A 19,587-nucleotide genomic window follows, 5' to 3' on the forward strand; every position below is an offset into this window, starting at 1 on the left:
TTGTTTCATCATAAATGTTTAACTTTCCATTAGTCTGATGACTTGATGGTTCCGGTCTCAGACATTTCAGAATTTGCAATTATCAATTCATTTTATTAGTGTCTTTATTATCAGTACAAGAGCTGCACAACTGTTGAAGAAAGGTATTTAAAACTTTTCGAACGTGCGAAAACATGAAGCGGAAAAGGCTTTGAGAATTTAAAGAAAGACGGTTCATAATACTAATTGCGAATGGGTTTTTTCATTAATGAATGTTGCTTGGACAAAAGAACAACACGACTTGATCCGCCTTATGCAGAGTCGTTTGGCTCATGATTAGCGTCATACTAAAGGCCTAACTACTGCAGGAAATATGTTAGTCGAACAATTTAGTATGGCACTAATCAGGCGTAAGAACGACTCTGCATAAGGCCTAATATCTCCACAGTTAAGTCCGAACTTCAAGTTTGTTTCAACTTTAAAAGAAAAAGTGGGAATGGAACGTGCAGGGACATATTTAAAGTATTCTTACAGAACAAGCGTGTATTGAAAGTCGCTCGAGAAGCAGAGAAATATGAATGAGAATTTGAGATATAAATGTAGCCTTCTCAGCTTGCTTGAACCAAAGATGCCTAAGCGCAATTAATAAATTGAATTTTTATATGTGAGGAAAAGGTTTACAAATTCTTACAGTCTGGCTTCCTAATTCTGTGTGTCCGGCTTTTTAACCGTCACCTTCTGGCCACTCTACTGACGTAACTAGAGGGGGAGGGAGCAAACGGTGGTTGTGCCACGGGCGCAGGATAGGGAGGGCACAAAATTGGACAAATATTTGAGGGAGCGTTTTGGTTTGGTTGGTCAGGGGGGCGCTAAGGTGAGTTCTTGCCACGGGCGACAACTAGTGTATTTGCGTCGCTGGGTTCATATGACTGCCTCCAACGAACTGATGCAGTTTGACTGTTATATTATTTGTTCTATAGATAGCACTGTATGTTATGAACGATTTATTACCAGTAGTAGGATATTTCAGTTTCAGTCCGGAAAGTTCTGGAAAAAGACACGTAGGTAAGAATTCATATACAGGATCTTTCAAAACAACACCGACAACCTTTGGGAGGTGATTCCTGACACCAAACTAAGACGAAAAGTATAGACCAACCTGGGTGCACAAATGCTTCCTTTCGGAGTTATAGGCTGCCGAAAACAGAAAAAAAAATGAACTTTAAAGGTGCATAGCTTCAAAACTATGGGACCTACCGTAGTCGGGTCAAGACTTTACTTAGGAACTATACAAATATGCATGTTTCAGAATCCTAAGGTACTCACGCAACAATTTTTGTACAGGCAGTTTGGTTACGGGCATATAGTCTGAGGTACTCACTAACTACCTCTATAAAAATTGTTGCGGAACTACTGCAGGATTCTGAAGCATGTGTTTTTGGACAGAGCACATATTAGTTCCTTAGTAAAGTCTTGACCCGAATACGGTATATCCAGTGGCGTATTTAGGGGGGGGCTTCCGGGCTTAAGCCCCCCCCGAAATCTTACTTACTATAGTAAAGTATAGGAAATATCTTGCAGAATTTTCACATTTTCAGGCAAAGCTCCCCCCGAAAATTGACAAAGCCCCTCCCGAAACAAAATCGTAAATACGCCACTGGGTATATCCTATAGTTTTGGAGATATGGACCTTTAAAGTTCATTTTTTCACGTTTTCAGCAGCCTATAACTCCGAAAAGAAACATTTGTGCACCCAGGTTGGTCTATACTTTTTGTCTTATCTTGATGTCAGGAATCACCTCCCAAACGTTGTCGGTGTTGTTTTGGAACAGCCTGTGTATAGATTTTTTTTTGTCAGACGCCCAGAAAATTTTAATTGGCAAATTAATCTAATTAGAATGCGTTGATTAAATTGAAGCAATAAAATAGATGTCATAGTAAGCTTTATCTCTGCTTTTTTTTCTAGATTAACAATAAATCACTAAATGATGATGAAATTTTTGAATCCTTATTGCAAATCACCAGGGACAAGCGAGCCACTGGTTGTAAGCGCTAATCTATATTTTCGTATTAGATAATAATGTATGTTTGTTTTAAACTTAGTTTCACTGGTAAACAAAGCAAATACTGCATATATGCAGTGTGGCAACATTCGTCAAAATAATTTTGATAACAATTATCTTATTTTGCCTTCATTCATTAATGAGCATAGTCCATGACTACAGCATAAAATTACTTTTTTAAAAAAGATTCAATTTCTTTTTCATTATTGAGTTTTTGTCAATCAATGCATTCAACTGCCACGTGATTCATAAAGATGAAACTAGGATGAGAAATGTAGGAGAAATTATTACTGAATGGTGTATATAGAGGTGAAGGGAAAGCAGATATTGATTGCACTATGCAACTCACTTCCTGTATTGAATTTAATATTTGTCTCTTTGCCAGTTATATTACGTACAAATGCACAAAGTACTGGTTTATCTTTTTGCCTTTGGCGGTGGGAGACATCAGTATTATATACAGGATGTTCCGAGAATAAACCGATAGACTTTCCAGGTCCTCAATAAAAGAAAAATAAAGAAAAAAATAGAGAGAGAGTTTATTTACGTCTTTGGTGCGAAACGCCTAATTACGGAAATGGTGCCAACTTCAGGTAATTAGTGGAATTTTTCGTAAGGTGATCACACTGAATAAAACAACCGACAAACTTAGCATAGGCCTAAGAATCTCAATACAAGATAAAAGTTCATCTGTGTCAACGCAAAATAAATAAAATAATAGTATATGACAAATACAGTAGACGACAGATTATCCGAGTCCCGCTTAACCGAGCCCGTAGATTAACCGAGGCAATCTTTAAAAAAAAAAAAAAAAAAAATGCAGACTATAGTTGTAAGAGATGGCGCACATGTTGGTTGTTGCCGAATCACTAACAAGGAGAAGGCAGAGTTTGGTAAGTGAACTTCTTGGCCATTTTTTTACGAGGTAGTAGTACACATTTAAAGAATTAATATTACAAACTGGGAGAAAGCAATGGTAAAAAAAAGAAAAAGAAAAAACGGAGAAAAACCGTCTTAAAGTTTTCTACTCGACGCATATATCGTACGACGCGCGAATCTACCAAGTGACAGTGTGGTAGAGTGAGTACAATCGGTAGCTTATGTGTTAAGTGTCTCGGGTTCGATTCCTGTTCGAGTCATACTTTTTTTTTCTTCAACCAACAAAGTAGGCATTTGTAACTATAAGTAAAATATTAATTCACCGTATGTTTATAATGAATTAAACAATAGAAAAATTCAAATCACTTGAAATCTTTCAATGTTCCATGTTAACTGGCAAACAAAATTTAATCTATTCAGTAAATATACTGATATCACGAGTTATATTATGGTTCCGACCAGTGGCGTATTTACGATTTTATTTCGGGAAGTTTTGCCAACTTTAGTCCTGGAAATGTGAAAATTCTCCAAGATATTTCATTTACTTTAATATAGTATATAACATTTCGGGGAGGGGGGCTGAGCCCGGAAGCGCCACACTTAAATACGCCACTGGTTACGTCAGTCGTTGTGTAATAAATGTTCTTGACGCTGCGTGTCTACATCTGTTCGACAGTTTCCGAATTACAAAGGAGTTGAGGGGGAAATCCCCTTTGCTAATACTGGATGTTGCTATAACCAAAGGAGATTTCCTCCTCATTCCCCTTGTAATTCGCATACTGCCTACAGACATAGAAACGAAGCGTCAAGAACATTTTTTACACAACGACTGCAGTAACAATAATAATTACGGAATAGATTAAATTTTGTTCCTACCGTATTTAACATGGAACATTGAAAGATTTTACAAGTGATTTGAAAATTTCTATTGTTTTATTCATTATAAATATAGTGAATTAATATTTTACTTATAGTTACAAATGGCTACTTTATTGGTTGAAGCAAAAAAAGATGTATGACTCGAACCCAGAACCCTTTACTCATGAGACAAAGACTTTCCTGACTTTGCCACGGCGACACTTGGTAAATGTGTGCGTCGTACAATATATGCATCTAGTAGAAAACTTTAAGACTGTTTTTCTCCGTTATTTTTGGCCATTGCGCCCTCCCAGTTTGCAATATTAATTCTTTAAATGTGCGCTACCAACTCGAAAAAATTGCACCGAAGTTCACTTACCAAAATCTGCCTTCTCCTTGTAAGTCGCAAATCTGCAGGCCCAGCCGTTTGTCATCGTTTATTTAAAAAGTGAAATGAAATCTTTGAGTTTTACGTCCCACGATTATGCCGGTTAGGCTAAAGGAGACGGTGATGATGAGTAATGAATGAAATGGTGGAATGAAGAAAGTGGGAGGAGATGGGAGAACCCCGAGGAATCTTACGCACACGGTGTTTGTCCACCACAAAGTTAACTTGGCGGGGGCTGGGATCGAACCAGGGACCCCAAGCACCAGAGGCGCTCTACCACTGAGCCACCGCGGCCCTCATCGTTTATTACTATAGCATCCCAATATCATAGAGAAATCAAAAGATGTCTCAGAAAACAATTACTAACTTCAAAAAATAAGTTTTTTGTGGTACTGTATGTATGTAAAAATAATATTTTTTATAAGTTTTCGTATTCCATAGTAAACAGTTCATATGTTTAAAAAAAAAAAAAACTTGTTCTGTCATTTATAGTACGCAGTACTGTATCTAATAATGGCTGATCTCCGTATTCTCCGAGTTTTTGCGTATCCGAGGTAGACTTGATCCCAGTTGTCACGGATAATCGCGAATCTACTGACCCCATTTCCTTAAATTGATACCAACTTCGTAATTAGGCATTTCCGACCAAAGTAACAAATAAACTATTTTCTTTTATTCAGGTCCTGAACTATATGCGAAGTTCGTCGGCTGTTTTATTCAGTGTAGGCACCTTACAATCAATTCCACTAATTAGTTTAAATTGGCTTGATCTTCATACACAGTAAAAAATGGTTGTGTTAATTCAACTCAATTTTAACACAAGGCAGGGGTTCCAGTGTGACTACCACTATACAGTGTTAGTTCAACACATACCCCGCGGTGTTGGCGTTTAACACAGGGGGTGTGTTACGTCTTTAACACACAACCGGTGTTGAGCCGTGCCGTAAGCGTTAATGTACCACAAAATTACTTCCTCAAAATATGTTAAATCGCCTATATGCGTAATGTGTTTACATTATGCTGAGTCTAAAAAAAAAACACTTTAAACAAGTAAAAAAAATGTACTACAGTGGCGGGGGACACGAACCACTAATCTTTCAATTACGAGCCGCGTGCTCATCCGACTTGGCCACGAAGGCGATGAAGAAAACGTCGCTTGTACAGGGATAAATTGTTGAAGGTCTTTTGAACTTGGCTAATCAGAGTGCTCCTTTAAGCCATTTATATTCGACGATAACCGTTCGGATAAGATAAAATCTGCTCGCCATGTAGACCTAATTTTATAACAAAATGACAACTGTCTATTTACTTTATTTTATAGTTCTTCCATATTCATTTTCAAATGATCGGCGCCAGTTGCCATCTAATAAAGTTGATGCGTTTGTTGCTTCTAGTACACATTCGCTTAGAAAAAGAAGCTATAAATGCAACAAATGTGGTAGCTAAAATTTTGCGTATACCTGGATTTGTTTAAGTATTTCTTTCTACTGTGTTTGTCTGTAGCTTCAATTGATAAGCCTTTATAATTAGATGCCCAACATATTTGGCAATCACGCAGAAAACAACACCGAAGATTCTACACTTGTGTTAATTTAACACACAGATTATGTGTCATTTCAAACTACCGGCATTTGACACACAACTCCAAATGGAGAGTGAGTTGTTCTAACCACTTGTTTGTGTTATATTTTAACACAATCGTGTTAACACATAGGCATCTCGTTGAAATAACACAACGATTTTTTACAATGTAATTAGGCATTTCTAATTAAATGTGGAAGATACATTTTTTTCTTGTAGTGAAGTTCTGAATACGTATGCGAAGTTTATCGGTTTATTTCCTGAACACCCCGTGTATAGAAAAACAGACACATATATTTAAATAATAATATACTATGTTTCTAGCTAGTGAAATAAAAATATAATTTTTCATATACACGGTGATCAGACATTAAAGCGGATAAAGTATTGCCTTCTTTAAAATTATGTGCAAATAAACATAAAAGAATGCTAGTAAGCAGAGCTTCACAATAAATTCATTTGGAAGTTTCAGGTGTAAGAAATAGGAAATAATTTTGAAAAATGTTAAATAAAAAATAATCGAAAAATCAAAGGATTAAAAATCCAAAGCGATGTCGCAACAATTGTGATCGACAAATAGTTTATCTTAATCTGAAGACTCCAATGACAATTGAGATTGCATAATTTCAAAATAATAATAATTATTATTATTATTTATTAGCAACATTAGTGCTTTAATGCCGATTCTTCTCATATTATTTCTAAGGCTGACATGGCAAAATAATCGGAACCCCCATTAATTCTGCAAATATTTTGGCATGTTTAAAATCAGCATTGATCTACACTTTGTGGTGCTCTTTTTTATACATTAAAAAAAATACTTGTTTATTTAGTACTGCTAATACTTACCATATACCGTAGTCCATAATTATAACATACAATTACTTCTTTTAAAAAAATTTAGTGAAGAACTTTTAGTTTCTTTCCGGTTACCCCATGTTTCGCAGAATGCCTTAAAGCTATGCAGCGTTGCCAAGTTTACGGATTCCTGTTTCGCAGAATCGTATGAGAAATTTTGATAGGGCCTCAATGTTAGAAATATTTGGTGAAATGAACAAAGCATCGACATAAATCCAAAGATATGCGGCTCGCAATAGAGCCTTGTCGCACAAGTGCAATCGTGATTTACTGCATCAAAAACGAATTAGACAGACACAGACTATATATATATATATATATATATATATATATATATATATATATATATATATATATATATATATATATATTTAATATACAGGTGAGACTCTTAATATCACCTTTTTTCATTGGATTGTAATTTCAACCATCCCAATAAATGCAATGAGGTACTGCATTAAAGTATGGAATAAGGCCAACCTCGCCAGACCTAAACCTACTCTTAAGAACCCGAGTATACGATTGTCTAAACGTCTCCACAATCTCCGAAAAGTTAAATTGCCTGCTTCCAGCAGCCACATTCTCGGACAGTGCTTGCTTCAAAAGTAGAATGAATCTGTATATATAGGGATGATTTATGTCTACTTCTTATTAAACTTGAAATGCTAAACCTCGGCATGGTTCGTGCTTTTATCGCTGTTGTCAAATTGATTTCTTATTGCCATGAAACATTAATAAAAATATAATTAGTACAACGTAAGGAGTCAAATAACAATCCAATATAAACCAGTTGAGAATGCTCCAAGAGCATTGCCAGAACGAACTTAAAAAGAATGGAGAGCTGGAGCGGGAAGGATAACTGTGATTGTTCCTACATGTAAAAGTAAATCTTTTTATTCACACCTTCTTCTCTTTCTCGCAAAAATTAGCAAAATATCATCTCTCTATGACTTATAATTCTCTAGATATGGCTGCTTAAATATCTAGAAATTCGAACTGGCCAATATCTGGAGAACGGTGGCAGTTGGCCAGTAGACAGTTAATCAGTGGCCATCGGTTACTATTTGGTACCAAAATGTTCCCATCGTCTTAGGTATTGATCAACACCAATATCTATGATCTCTGTGTGACTTACGGTTCCCGAAATTTGGCTCCTTAAATCTTCCGAGATCGGAACTATCTTTTGGCCAATATCACGGGAACGGTAAGTCATACAGAGATGATGTTGATGTTAATCATTACCTAAGAGAATGTTAAACATTTTCGTACCGATATTAATTGATTGTCACCGGTTACTATTAAGTACCAAAAATATTTACTATCCTATAAGGAATTGATCAACATCAATATCATCTCTCTATAACTTATGGTTCCCGAGCTATGGCTCTTAAATATCTAGAAATTGCCATTTTTTGGTCAATATCACGGGAATGGTAAGCGATAGAGAGATTATATTGGTGTTAATCAATACCTAAGAGTATGGTAAACATTTTGGCCAGTTGGACAGTGGCCACCGGTTACTATTTGATACCAAATATTTACCATCCTTTTAGATATTGATACGCCAATGTGATCTCTCTATGACTTACGGTTCCCGAGATATGGCTCTCTAAATCTCTGGAAGTAGGCCATTTTTTGGCCAGTATCTCGGGAACGGTAAGAGTGACGAGAAAAATTTAATCACTTTCTCAGATAGTTTTTGATGCTCTATTGAATGCAGGGTTCAAAATTGAAAAAATCGCCTATTACTAAGATAGAACTTCATTAATGACAACTCAATTCCCCTGATACCACGACAATATAATTTTGCAACCAATAAATCGTGTGACATTGTATCGAAAACTTTACTCAAATCTAGCAGTATTGCACACGTATAAAAATTACTTTCAAAATTGTCTAATATATGTGTGTGTTCCTATATATTCTACAGCCTTAGTCGAGGAAAACCCCGGTCTGAATCCAAATTGCGAATGTAGATCCGTTTATTCGTTTCTAGATAGATTTATAATTGATTTTTAATACATTGCTCAAAAACTTCGAATACAGTTGACACTAAAAATATAGGATGATTGTTATTGGGTTTACTTTTATCACTTTTCTTATGAATGGGTACAGTGATCGTCAATTTAAGACAGTCAAGGAAGATTCCTTCTAATAATCATCCAGTTAAATAGTTAAACTAAAGATTCAATTATAACATCAATTAATTTTCTTTAACAAGTTAGAAAATCTATAGAAATCCTCACTGCTTGAAGGTTTCAGGTTACTAACGATTAATAAAACTGTTCTGGTATTAATTGCAGTCCATGAAAAAATTTACTCAATGTTACATTTTGCTGTGCAAATAAACTTCTGAAGTCAAACTCTTGATTTTCGGGGAAACCGCTTTTCGTTTATCACTTAAATATGTTATACTATTTACAAAGTATTCATTCAACTCGTTTACAGATATTGGTATGGAGTCTCTTGACCAGCGCATTTTCCAATTTCCTTATTAATTATAGACCAAGATGTTGCATGTTTATTCTTTGAATTATTTATCAAGTTTTCATTTGTAGTAATTTTTGCTGCTTATCTCTTTTCTGTATATATCTTTAGTAGTTTTATATTTTTCTTTATCAGTCGGTGATCCTGTAGTGTTGGCAATATTATGCAACGTTATTAGTCTATCCCGTCGTGATTTAAGATGTGGCGTATACCAATTAAAAACTGTTTCAATACATTTACTTCCACATATGGTAGTTCTCTTAATCTTTTCCGGACAGTATTCATTTAGATATATACCCAAGGTACGCATAAAATGTCAAAATTATGAAAGCTAACTTGTCAGAAATTTCGTAGGCTTTTTCCTGGGCCTGTGCCGCACATCTCTCAAAATTACAGATAGAATTGTCTTCTGAGTGTTTTGTGACTATATTTTTGTAACAAGCGTCTTGATCCTGTTAACACTAAGCGTGGAGGCAAACTGAATATAAAGATTAGTTATGTCGGACTAACAGGCGTAATGCTGAGAAGACTTACATGAAATGTACACTCGATGCAAAGCTACTGTTGTTCTTCTTGGAGATGATTCCATAAAATCGTCAGGTGTACAGTCGCGCGAGCCGCAAGTAACATCAATTGAAGCCAGACGTTTAGGGGATAAAATGACGAACAGGATAATCAAGGATTCATTTTAACCACTTCCAAAGATTTGCAAGTAGGTTCATTTCTTTGTTGTAAGGCACAACACAGTGGTAGTTTATTATTATTATTATTATTATTATTATTATTATTATTATTATTATTATTATTATTATTATTATTATTATTATTATTATTATTTCGGGAAGTTATTGCTATCGTAGTGCAAGCCACAGACTTTCGTAGTATAATAAGCACAGAGATAGTTTGTCAGACTTCACCAATGAACAGTGGAATAGCCAAGAGGAAGAGTGAAGAAAATTTCATAGGCACCTTTCTCACCCATTTATATTTATTGTATTGTATGAAATATTTAAAAAAAAAAAAACTGTGCCAAATGGGAAAGAACGACTAACAGTGTTGAGGGATAGCATTCAAAACGGAATAGAAAAGTGTCTCATGATCATCCCAATATAGGCTATTTACATTGTTGGAGTTATTGAAGACAGCAGGAGAATGAAAGTCTAATGTTGTTGCTGAAGAGCCAAAAGTGCAGACATTGAAGTACAAATGCTTAGATCAGCGACTTAATACTTTGAAGGAGAGATTAAAATCTAGAGCTATGGGTTTAGTTTATTACGCTGACACTGTATCCTATTGCATACATTTCTAAAACTGAATATGAGTGTACGATTGAAAAAAAAAGTACAAATAAATGAACATGTACAATAACATAGCTCTTCTCTATTTTTCATTTCTCTTAAACCTAAACTCTGATTAATTTCATGCTAAAACGTTTTTACTTCCTTTTGGCGACTTTCATCAAATCAATATCCTGGATTCATATAATATAAAGCTAAAATCCCTAAGAAAAATCCTCAACTCAAATATTTCCCTTTGTCCTAACTGTAGTCGAAACAGGAATAGGCAAAACAGGAATTCCTGTTTCACCTACAATCTTGATAACGTAGAAATCTTGATAAATATGGCTGCGAGGCTAGTAGGCCAAACAGGAATAAGCAAAACAGGAAGGAATCAAATTATTTTTTACTTTTAATACAGTTTTTTTTTTTAAATAAGGCATTTAAAAAATATTTTATTTTATTTATAGGGTTAATTTATGACACACGATTTCCACAAGTCACGTAACGTGAATGCTACTGGTCTGATGCTATCTTAGGTTTTTAGGTTGTATCAAATTGCTTTATTTTATTTTTTTTTTTAATTATTTCAAACTCGCTAAACAGACTGGAGAGGAAGGGGTTCTATATTTCTTTTCTTGAATTTACATAATTAAATTAACAAGAATGGAATAGAGTCATTAAACTTTGTATTTCGTATCAAAATTAACAAATTGCCTTTTACACAAACGTAAAAGTCAATAGGATACCACAATTTCTTCTGAAATAGTAACAGATAAAAAGATATAGCATAAGGGGCCTCTATTAAAAAGAAAAAAGTTGTTAGCCTTGGTAGTTACAAATCAACACATTTATATATGTGGTTTCTTTTTTGCAATAATACACATTGGGTAGAAGAAAAAACTAGTATTACTTTGGCACAGCGATCACTGTTAAAAAGAAATAACGTCGTTAGTATTTGAAGGGACAAATAAGTCTTTGTACTTGTCTGTGCATTTGGACTTTTATATTGCATTCAATAAAAGAAAAAAAAAGTTTTGCTGGTTGTAAATTTCTTTCCTGTTACAGACATTTATTACCTAATTATTAATCACAAACCTTAGCACATACATATGGGATCTGTTTTATTTCCTTTCATTGTTATTATTGTTATTATGATGCCGTGATTTGGAATAAATAATGTCTGCACCTATCATATAGTTTTTGGTAACCCATACATAACTATAGTTACTATCAGTTACAATGGTTCTTCAAGAAGCTTTTGACTAAATGATGACGGTGTACTCAACATGTTTCCTTAATATGTTTTAAAAACAAGAGGAACTATTAGAAAAAAAATAATAGAAAAGGGTAGTGTAGAAGAACTCTCATGCGCGAAATGACTTTCTTTTGTTAGTGTGCTAACCCCGTTAAGTTGGCACATTCTTTACTTTTTAGTGTCTGTCGTACGCAGGGTTGCTAAGTAGTCTTAAATTTTTTGAGCCTATCTTTTCTTGTGTTACATTACCAATGGTCCAGGCGTGTAGTTAAAATGGATCAGTTTTCCAAACATTTTTACCATTTTAAATTCTCGACTAAACTTTCTCAAAGTATTGGGATAGTTTGAGTAATCCCTTTGGGCCTTTTTGTATTATTAATGCTATTATTAAAGCTAGCATTCTATTAATGGCATTATCAAATTATTACTGCAGTCCACTAGATTATCAGATTGCTGTTTGATATTGGGAACAATTGCGTGACAATATCAAATATAAATTAATAATATGAAAATAAAATTAAAAGATCAGTTTGTTTTAATACAAGTGCAGAAGGAACCTTACTCTGGCTTTCGAAATGATTTAAAAAAAAAAAGTTTAATGCCCCACAGTTAAAGAATACGTATGGTAATGTGAGTGAATGATTGTGAAACTAAATTTTTCATGATCTCCCACTGGAAATCGAACCAGGAATCTCATGCACCAAAGGCACACGCGCTACCACTAGACAAGTAGGAAGGGTTCCCTAGCTTTCGAGCTTCTGTATAAAAAAGGCTCGTAAAATCCGACATTGCAATTTATGAATTGTATTGAAATTATTTGAATCGTCTCAAGAAGCTACAGTGGCTTAGTGGAAGTGTGCTCTTTTCTGTAGCGAGGGCTCCCTGGTTCGATCGCAAGCCATGCGAGTTTGTGGTGGACAATATCATATCCGTGGGTGCCTGGGTGGGGTGTCTGTTGTTTCCTTCCCCATTCTCATTCCACCAATACTTGCATGTTTCCAACAGTCATCCGTCTCCTTCAGCCTACAGAACACAATCATGGGACATTTTTCAAGAAGCTATAAAAGGTTCAAAGTGGTACTTTTGAAGTTTGAGTATTTCAGTAGGTATTCAAGTACGTTTATCAAATTTCATTTAACTAGTTGTTCAAACAACTGGAATAACAAATAGCTTGTGTAGAGGCATACAGTTCTCAAAATGACTCTTCCATCAACTCTTCGTCAATGAATTAATCAGTTCATAACAAGGGGTTATATGAGGAAAAAACTTCTAACAAGTATTCGAATAGTGATTATTCAAAAAATATATTATCAATATTAGTTTAGAGTTTGGCTGGCTAGCGCGCCTGGATTTTTATGCGAGTGGTTTCTGGTTCGATTCGCGGCAAGGTATGGATTTTTCGGCGTTAACCATCACTGTAAAGTAATTAAGGAGCTACATGAATTAAGAGTAAGCAAACTCCGGTCTATAAAGCCAAAAATAACAGTGATATGAGCCGATGTACTGGCTGTACATTAGCCAACTGAAAGCTCGGTGTTTGGTCACATCTCGTAGCGGTAATGTCAGGGAGCTTTAGTGTAGGTCCTGGACTCTTTAATAACCGAGTAGTTACCATTTTTTCCTTTGGTGATCGTGGTCTCGAATCGAATGCCCGGTAGAACAAGCGGTTCCATATTCAATTCTATTTCACATCTTATAACCTTGGTGGTGAGAGGAGAGTGAAAAATATAAGCATATAAAGTAGATTAGAATGACAGGCATTTCTTTTGTCCGCCCATGTCGGATGTGAGGAGTGGAAGCCAAGTAGAAATGATTTAAGTCCAAAAGGGTTTTCCGCGTGACAAGAGGATACAGAATTTTTGCGACGGGGTACGAGATGACATTGAGAGGTGCAATACAAATAGATACATTTTCTGAGACGAAACTCACTCTTAAGACATATTTTCGAGACGAGATTCTCAACTTTTGTTCCATAGGCAATCCTAACCACATGTTAGTATATGAAATGAAATGTCTAGTTTTACATTTCACAGTTACATCCTTTGGCTAAAAGAAGTGAATGATTAGTGAAAGAGAATGGGGTTATGAAATAATTAGTGAAATGAGAATGGGGGAGAACCTGAGAAAACCCATGGACACGATACTGTCAATCACAAAATCACATAGTCTTGGATAGAACCAGGGACCATGCACCAGAGATGAGTGCCCTATAGCCAAGCCACAATGCCCCCAGAATACAGGATTTTTTTTCGAAGACAGTTAATTAAATCCATAATGATATATTTTCCTCAGATCGCAAAACTTTTCGAAGCTTACTTCAATACAGTACTTCACAAGTGCCTTATTTTCCTCAAATAGGCCTATTATGGTTTTGGACTTACTGGGCGATTCCAGCAGAGATAGTTTGCTAGTCTCAGATAAAAAAAAATCCAGCAGTGATACAGATTCCACTTGAAGTTGTATCCTGTCTTATATAGCCTCGCTGTTGAAAATATATGTTAAGAACTACAATCCATCAATCAACCTCTATTTAAATATTTTTAAAAATACGTATTTCCCTAACTTCTGTGAAAACCAATGGCAACCCTGCGTGCTGTCTTCATCGTCTAAACTGCTTTCAAATCTAAAGGGGCCGGAGTCATCTTTCTGTTCGCGTTAACTGTTTCCCCCCTTCTTCTTTTTCTTATTGGAAAATATTTGTCTGTATGCGTTACGCCAAGTACGTTTGTGGAGCCTGTGTTATAATACGCTGTTATATGATGTAGGAAAGCTACACTCGCCGTAATTCACTTGTTTAAAACGTCGTGCTCCATTTCGAGTTGCATTCGCTACCGACATAACGTTGTTATTTATTATAAGCCTGACTAACCAGAAATTCGTTGCGGTCTCGTTCGGCAACTTTATGATCGTTCCTTTGAACCCTTCCTCTTACAATTCTTCTATTTTATTACTTTTTCCTCCCTTATTTTTGCTCCTTCCTCCCCAAATCTTTTACATTTGGGTCTTTTTTTATATTTTGTTATTCCTTTTATCCCTTTGGTATTAATTTTAAGCTCACTTCTTAGTACCGTTACTTTATGGCATTCTTTGTTTGAGCCGAATCTCGTATAAATGAATTTTCTTTACATAATTATCTTATTATGCATATTTAAATTTATTTTTATAACTATTTCTCTTGTCACATTATTAAAATTGTTGAGAGGCAATAAACATAACTCAATGACCCCGAGAACGTACGTAGTAGGCAATGCAACTCCCGAAAGTATTGAGAAATTACAATATTTTCCCCCTATTTTTAGCTTTACTTGAATAGGAATAAAAGTTAATCCAATAACTATTTGGTCCATAATAGTTTTGCTTTAGTAACTTAAAGTAGAATTAAAACGATCTCTGAGCTAGGGTACATACTGTTTTACTAAAATAATTCATGTGTAACAGTTTCGCTAAGTACTACAGTATACCGTCTTGGCGTCATCCGGACCATTATCCTATTGCGAATAGGTACTGCGTCGGATGAAGCCAAGAGGTATAGATAATTAGCGAAACTGTTACACATGCATTATTTTAGTAAAACAGTATGATTTAGTCAGAGATTGTTTTAATTCTACTTTAAGAAATAAGACTCTTTTCTGGAATTATTAGCTGTAATATATTTACAACATTTATGTTACCCAGTGTTTCTTTCAGAAACAATGTTCCGAGGACACACTTAGTACTCCGGGGGGGGGGGCACTACTGATACTATGCTATTTATTATTATAGTATAAATAATATTTTATATTTGCTCTGCTCCGGGGGACACTCTCAGAGCTCCGGGGGGCAGTACTCCCACAAAAACAGGTCTGAAAGAAACACTGGTTACAGCCGTGTAAACATCTAGCAGTTAAATGGCCGTTCAGTTCTTAAAGAACGTAACTTTTAGTGGAATGTTCGTTGTCCGGCTCGATATATTCACCTATCACTAAAAGCTCATATGTGAAGCGTTCGGGATATAGGTGGGAACTTGGTAAACCATAAGGTTGGTGAAGGTGACAAATTGCAGTTGGCCATTATGGTCCTAATTTTCGGCACATAATTTATCACATTTGTGTGAATGACACCATTCGAATATCCCATCGCTTTTACGAAATGGAGAACAAACATTCATACTTAGATGACATTAAGGATTTTTGTGTCTTTCGACTTCTAAAACGACATCTCAAACACTGCCGTATTTGGGAAAACTTGCAGGGAGACGTAGGTGAAAATACCAATGTCTATTCTCCAGTTGTCTTCCACGACGAAAATTTCAATCTCAAGCGATTGGGTGGTGGCCGAAATGAATACCACCGCTAATAGCGAATTGACATTTCTTACCACAGCTAATAAGCGAATTGACATTTCTTGAGATTAATATTAAATCGAACTTTTGTATATCTTCGTGCGTGATTAAACCAAATACTCGCTATTATTAGTAAGTTTTATATGTTAGAGTAAGTTTTATATGTTGAAAACAATATTAATCATTTCCCCTTCGTATTATTTTCTTTTAATTCATATTTACCCATCATCTTATCATTTCATCACACAACTCTTCGAATCAGGCGTTACAATATTGTTCATTCATCCTTTCTACTGTGTGATTTTTCCTCTTTTTCTCTGTTTTACAAGTAATCTAAAAACCAATGAAGTGTAGTTTAAAGTATAACATTTCGCTCAAACTTAACATTGAATTTTCTTGTGACATGTTTAATGTACTAGTTAAGAAATACCTTATTTATCTATACAAAGCCTCTCATGTAATAAATGTAGAATGTAGGAACTTCATACCTAGCCTATATAGCACTTTTCCTATGAAGTATTTTATTGTAATATAACGTAAAAACTCATTAGTTCCTGGCATAATCATATGGCAGCTTGTAGTTTCACTCCAGGCAAGTGTATGTGTGTTTGTATGTGGTACTTTATTTCATGGTAACTATTGGCCGGATTTGAATCAAATTTGGTGAGCAAGTAGACCAATCCTCTAGACTGTAGAGAATAAAGTTCGCTAAATTTTGTGGCCGAGCTTGGCCAGAGACAGGCTCGGCTCCTCTGGGCTTGTTGTGGCACTTTATTCCTCGGTAACTATTGATCGAATAATAATAATAATAATAATAATAATAATAATAATAATAATAATAATAATAATAATAATAATAATAATAATAATAAACCGATATTCAATATTTAATCATGGATTTGTATTGCTTAGAGTAAACAGTCCCTTTTAGCAGCGGTACTGTGAGATGTAACTATATTACATGTGTATTATTTAATGCTGGTCGCATGCGGAGATAGTCGTATATTACAGCGTGGTCATACTTACAGCGTGGTCCGGAAGTGAGCGTATCCCTAATTGGTGTTTTCTGACGGTTTTATATTTTATCCACAATTGTTTGGTAACATTGCTTGGTATTGTCTGGTAACATTGCATGGCATTCTTTGGCAACATTGCTATCCATGTTCATAAACACTCCTTCACCCTCGTGAGTCCGGAGTATTTCCGCAAAACACGTACGAGAACTTGGTGCAGAAGTCAGCTGTGTTACGACATGCAATGGTGATCATACCGATGGTTATGACTTATGACTCTTGAGACTTCAATGTAACTGTGTATAGACATTCTACCATAACTAACACTATACTGTTGAAACTAAAGTGGATGGGGGTTCGCCAACTTCCGGACCACCGTGTACAAGTAGTCGAGCGTAAAGAAGTGAAAGACGAACAACAGTAGATACAATCTGGTATCTTATCAATGTGGTTTCGTACGTACAAAGTACGCAGATAATAAAGTCATTAGCAAAATTAAAACTGTCTGAAATAGAATAATAATGGCAAAAGGTTTTTTTTTTTTTTTTTTTTTTGGTTTAAAAAAAATGTCCATGGGCCATCCAGTAATTATGTCTGTATACTGTTTTGTTGAGAATTGTAAGTACAGAGTCAGGCGAATGCTGCAAGTTATAAATTGATTACACAATAATTTGTGGGGTTAACCTACAAGCTCTGTAACCAACGGTGATGGGTGATGAGAGGTATATAAATTAGGGTGAAAAATGTTTGAGCATAATGAGCAGTAAGTAAGTGATAGTTTGACAATAATTGTTGTTTAGGTTTTGTGGTTTTACCACCATATCTTGAAATCAGTAATTATTTAGCTCGAATTAACACCTGCTACGAAATAAATAAGGCATTCCGTATAAATTACATGTCCATACTGTCTATTGTTATTCTTATTACCAACGAAGACGTACTTTTAGCGCCAGGAACGTCATTATTTTCGATTTTCTTGAAAATTACAGATGAGAAGTTACCCTCAAATACATTGTTTTGTTCAGGTCAATGTAATCTATCAACTTTTGTATGTTTCAGATGTGGACAATATTTTAATTAAACGTACAAAATTAAAATGTAAGAGTTAATTATACTTTCAGGCTATATCTCATTGACCGTACTATGTACTATCGTCTTGTTGATGTCATTATTAAGAGCTTGATGAAGATATGTTTCAGTATCAGTTTCACTTCATTTTTTCGAAAACTACGCATGATCATATAGCTTATATAGGGTTAAAAGTGGATCCGAAAAGGAAAGGGGGACAGTGTGTAGCGGCATGACGTCACGTCGTTCCCTCTGCCTATCTTTGCCCATTGTATTTTTTTAGGAACTAGCGGGGCGCCGTACATATTTTTTGAGGTGGGGACGACGTTCCCCTCACTTTCACCCATATATATATATATATATATATATATATATATATATATATATATATATGTATAGGGGCAGTCAGAAAGTTCGCCGAATTCTGTTGTAATACATTACTTAATCGCCTTCGGAAGTTGGCACTTTCGGAAAACACACACATACACGTGTTCCACCGCTCCTGCGATTGGTGGAAACATCGACGAAAGGTCTCTTTTTGGTATCTTCCGAAGTTATGCCGTCGAGTTGACCTCTTCTACGGTGTCGAAATGGGTACCTTTGAGACCTATTTTCAGCTTTGGGAAAGGCTATCAAAGTCTCTGAAGCAGATTTTCCCCAATTTGCGCATAGACTTGATGTTTTGCGCGTTGCTCAAACTGCAACATTGTGCCAACTGATCACCATACACTTCTCCGTTCAGTTCCATTACTCGTACACTCTCTCTTGTGAAATGTTCATACTTGTCACATTCATAATTAGGCAACCTAAGAACTGTACTGTACATGATTTATTGTGATTGCATTACAAATGCCAAACCTACAGTCAAAGGCGCCGATTTCTCTGTAAATTGGGGGGGGGGGAGAAGCATTCAGATGCAGAAGGCATATATATATGAGGATTTTAAGACAAATTGCATTCAAATTATGCCAAATATTGTATATTTATAAATACAATGCAGGGGCCCACATGAGCTTTGCGGGGGGGGGGGGGGGCTCGGCGCTCTTGGCTACAGTTCGGGAACTTTTTGACTGCTCGTCGTGTATATATATTCTAATCTTTGGACGAAATGTTTTCCGTTAAACGCTAAAAATATTGTAAGATTTACTTCACATTTTATCAGAAGGGGGAAATAAATTAATAAACTGAAGAAAAAAATTACGTCTTTCTAATTCGACCATTTTGCTTCTTATTAAGTTATAAATACTAGGTTTAAGAAACGTTAATATTCTATATAACTGCTACAAGAATTCGAACAGCAACTTGTTCAAAACAACAAATCACACGAGAAAACCTATATTTATTTAACCATAATTTAACATGGAACCTGTCGTTAAAATATTTTATTGTAAGTAAAACTTAAGGCACGGAAGGCCAAGACAAAAAAACAACAATGCAAATATAGAAGTAAATTTGAAACAAGAAAAGCAATAAAAAAAGTGTTGGAAATAAAGAAGATTTTTTGTTTTTTTTCATTTTGAACATTGGAGACCCGGAAATTAGTTTCTGTTTCAGTCC

The 19,587-nt window shown here is 35.3% G+C and overlaps 1 protein-coding gene across 2 annotated transcripts in view; it reads left to right on the top strand.

Annotated features, from left to right (window-relative positions):
* Positions 1–19,587, top strand: part of LOC145664348 (uncharacterized) — a 506,205-nt gene that overhangs the window by 400,013 nt on the left and 86,605 nt on the right. The window lies entirely within an intron of this gene.

Source organism: Thermobia domestica, chromosome 11 (genome assembly GCF_964235325.1).
Source record: "Thermobia domestica chromosome 11, izTheDome1.hap1.1, whole genome shotgun sequence".
NCBI classification, from domain to species: domain Eukaryota; kingdom Metazoa; phylum Arthropoda; class Insecta; order Zygentoma; family Lepismatidae; genus Thermobia; species Thermobia domestica.